The sequence below is a fragment of the Hibiscus syriacus genome, unplaced genomic scaffold, assembly GCF_006381635.1.
Source record: "Hibiscus syriacus cultivar Baekdansim isolate YM2019G1 unplaced genomic scaffold, ASM638163v2 tig00110610_pilon, whole genome shotgun sequence".
Classification (NCBI taxonomy): Eukaryota; Viridiplantae; Streptophyta; class Magnoliopsida; order Malvales; family Malvaceae; genus Hibiscus; species Hibiscus syriacus.
Genome location: NW_024062800.1, coordinates 6,993,642 through 6,998,029, shown reverse-complemented (window position 1 = coordinate 6,998,029; position 4,388 = coordinate 6,993,642). Strand labels below are relative to the sequence as shown.

General features: G+C 36.8%; 1 pseudogene; it reads left to right on the top strand.

Annotated features, from left to right (window-relative positions):
* The first annotated feature begins 354 nt into the window (after positions 1–354).
* Positions 355–3,609, top strand: LOC120135514 (annotated as a pseudogene).
* The last annotated feature ends 779 nt before the right edge of the window (positions 3,610–4,388 follow it).

The window sequence follows — 4,388 nt, the reverse complement described above, 5'->3', positions numbered from 1 at the left end:
AAAAAATTGGATTTGATTCATTAGAAACGATAATAGCGGAGAGTACTATTACAATATTATTTAGTGACAGAAAATTGATATATGGAATCTTTGAAAATGGATTACTAAACTATTCGACACCGTTTTACCGGTGGAGTACTTTTCTTCTTTATCTTGTATGCTGCTCTCACTTGATTGAAAACTAGCTAGCAAATCGGAGAAAGATCCATTCACCTATGGTTTAGTTTGACATTTTGACGCTCAAGGCTTTTTATAATCGTTCTGGTATTTTATAGTTTCAAATTTAAATTAACGACGATTTCAGCTGTGTGTTATTCTTATGATTAACATTTGTTTAATATGTAGATGGATCAGATGGACAGCAGGTCTGGAGAAGAGTCAGATTTTAGTGATTCTGAGACCAATGAGTACATGGAAAAGCCATACGAGGAGCTAAGGTCTGGGAAGTACAAAGTAAAGGCCTTAAAAGGTAGCTTAAGATGCCCTTTTTGTGCTGGGAAGAAGAAACAAGACTACAAGTTCAAGGACCTGCTTCAACATGCTTCTGGTGTGGGCAAAGGATCTGCCAACAGAAGTGCTAAACAGAACGCAAACCACCTGGCCTTGGCAAAGTATTTGGAAGTTGACCTAGTTGGTGAAGCAGATGTGACTTCACTTCCAACTGTAACACGAGTTTTGAACCAGACTTCAGAGCTAACTGAAGTTTATGTCTGCCCTTGGATGGGAATCATCATGAACATAGTTGCAGACTCAAAGACTATCGATGCCTATCATGATAAAGGCTACTGGCTGAGGAGGTTTGTTAAATATAAACCTTTAGATGTTCAATATTTCTGGAATGAGGTAGACCTCACTGGACAAGCCATACTAATGTTCAATAGTGATTGAACTGGCTATGTGAATGCAACTGAATTTGAGAAGGCTTTTGAATCTGAGCGGAACAGTAAGAAGAATTGGAATGGCCAACAAGGACAGATTGGTTCCAATATCTATGGTTGATGTGCACGTTCTGATGACTACAATTCCGATGGGCCAATAGGGGATTATCTTCGGGAAGTAGGGAAATTACGCACCATTTCTGACCTTGTCCAAGAAACTGCCCAAGATAGGAATAATGTTGTGGCCAAGTTGACAACAAGAATTGATTTGACAAATGAAAATCTAGACGAATTACAGTACAAATGCAATGAGACAATTATGTCCTTAAGCAGAATGCTTGAAGAGAAAGACGGGCTTCACCTTGCCTTTATTGAAGGTCTGTTCTAGTTTCTTTAAGTTGTCATGATTGCCTTTTTTGATATGCATGCTTGTATTTCATATATTTAGTTGGTTGTATATGCCTTCTATTTAACACTTCAGAATCTTAAAACGTTGCCATGTTTTCTAAACAACGCCTCATGCATCTCTTTCAAATGCCTTGTCACCATGATGTAATAAACTGGACCATGTCTTCTATGTTTTATTCTTACATGCTGGATTTAAGATTTCATTCGAATCTCGGAATGCTTTGTCAAGCTAATGGCCATGTTCCAATAAACAATACATCCGAGTACTTTTCCCCCTTATGAAAGGCCTTCATGAACTCAATTAATCCATTATGATTACAAAATCAGAACTTTGTATGGTTTAATCCTTTATTTGTTATTGTTCATTAGAGACAAGGAAGATGCAGCGGCTTGCTCGCGACAATGTTCCAAGGATCTTGGAAGAACAGGAAAAGCTGAATTCTGAACTGGAAACAAAGAAAAGGAAAATACCATTGGACCAGGGAACTGAACAAGCGTGAGACACTAACCGAGCGTGAGAAGCAAAAGCTTGGTGAAGAGAAGAAAAAGGTTAGCTCTTGGTATGGGACTATCTTCGGTATTTCACAAGCATAATAAATTAAAATTTTCTTTTATGGCTAAAGACCCATTGATTATCATGGCCAAGAATTTTGTTGCTTCGACCTAATAAAATTAAGATCCAACATTTTTTATTGAAAGTAATATGAATAGCTTTTAATTTTAATGTCAAAAGCTGCTGCTGGCTTAATAATATTAAGGTTAAATTGGTGACAATTGTCTAAACTGCTCCGGAAGATAATTGCGCGCAGTTGCATTATATATGGATATGCACCTGTCACTGACATTTTCTTTAATCTTTCCAGAATAATGAAAGAAACGATTCACTCCAGCTTGCTTCCATGGAGCAGAAAAAGCTGATGAAAATGTGTTCAGACTGGTTGAAGAGCAGAAGGTGGTGCACTTAGTAATTTATTAGCATATATTATTTTTTTGTTGTTTGATGTCTTCTGCTCTGTTGATTGGACTTTTAAATTTCCAGAGGGAGAAAGAAGAGGCCCTGAAAAAGATACTTCAGTTGGAAAAACAGTTAGATGCAAAGCAGAAGTTGGAAATGGAAATTGAAGACTTGAGAGGCAAGCTGCAAGTGATGAAGCATCTTGGACAAGATGATGCAGGTGTGCAGGAGAAGATGAAAGAGATGGAGAATGAGTTGCGAGATAAGGAAGATGATATGAAAGATTTGGAATCAACAAACCAGGTTCTTGTAACGAAAGAGCGCCAAAGCAATGATGAGCTATAGGATGCAAGGAATGTGCTAATTCAGGTACAATTAATGCCCAAACCTTGGAGTACTGCGTAGACTCCTGCAACTGCTCGTTAAACAAATATTCAATTCTCTTGTTTGTAGAGTATGCACGAGTTGAGTGCTCGCACGACTATCGGATTAAAGAGAATGGGCGAACTTGAACTGAAGCCGTTTCACGACGCCTGTAAATCGCGATTCCCTCCAGATGAAGCAGAAATTCAAGCCACTACTCTATACTTGTCGTGGCAGGAGAATCTAAATAATTCAAAATGGCATCCATTAAAAGTTATAACAGAGGGAGGGAATCATAAGGTAGATATAACAGCCTAAGTCAAATGGTCCGATTATATTTTGATTGGTCTTGGGCCCTGTATCAAATTGTTCATGGAATTATATTTTTTGTGCATGTTTAATTTCTGGTGTCAGTTGGAGAATGAAGTGGAAAATAATTGATAATATTCCTATGGATCTGCTTAATGTTATCAGAAATTGTAAATGCTCTAGAGCCTTTTCTATATTTCATCCTAACTGCAGTGAATTAGGGATTACTTATAGATGGCCTCTTTCACTGATTGTACCTGATTTTCAGCAGAAGGTTTTAATGGGTTCTTTTGCAAAATAGCTATTTTAAGCTATAATATGTCTTTGATATTCAAAGTTTTCTTAATCCTTTTTGTTGGAGTTCCCTTGTGAGAGAGGGATGTTGCTGTTAAGAATGAAAATTGAGGAATGACTGAGCTCATTAATCTTGTCCATTGTGCAGGAAATCCTAAACGAAGAAGACGAGAAACTAAAAGATCTAAAGGACTGGGGTGAAGAGGTTTACATGGAAGTGGAGACTGCTTTGAAAGAACTAAATGAGTATAATGCTAGTGGGAGATATATAGTCTCCGAACTCTTGAACTTCAAGGAAGACAGGAAAGCCACACTTAAGGAAGTCGTTGCCTATATTGTTAAGAATATCAAAACAGCAACTGCTAAGCGCAAGCGAACTTGAGGCAAAGGTTTGTATCATTAATGTTTCCTCATTCATGTGTCATGGTTTCTGGGGATTGTTTTGTTTATTTGACCTTTGTTGTCACCTTGTGACATAATCCAGGCTTTTTCACTCCGAGAGGCTCAAGTCACCAGCCGGGAGCTGGCATCGTTTACTTGGACGCACAGGAGCTATTGTTTCTTCAACAGAGGATGAGTGACGGAATTGGGAAGCATTATTGTGACTGCAAGAACCTGTTCCTTGATCGTTAGGATTACATGAACCTACAATATGGACGCTCATAATCTAGCTAGATCTGCTTTTTGGTTCGAGGCTTTTCGAGTATTGCACTATACAGTTAAAAGTGTTTCTATCAAAATAACTTTACATCATTGCAAAGTAAACTGTTTTTTCGGCTCAATCCACCATCTTTATTTATATATATATTTATATATATATATATATATTTTAAATTACAAGGTTTAAGCATCATACTCTTGGGTCAATGCATTCGACCTACATTCTCAATTAAAGTTAGGTAGGGAAAACAGTCACCGAAATTCTGAACCACACGCCTTTCTTAAGATATCAGTATAACTCGTCAATTTGAAGAGTTCGAATCATTTACTGTTAGCTTCATACAAAACTTCAAAAGAAAAATTACATTAATTTTATCTCTTTTTTTGTCAATTTCAAGATTATTATCGGTTCTCATAAATTCCTCAAACACCATTATCGACAATAGTTTTCGTCCGAGTGTTATATTAATATATATATTATTATATATGTATTAATATATTATTATATTATTTATGATTAC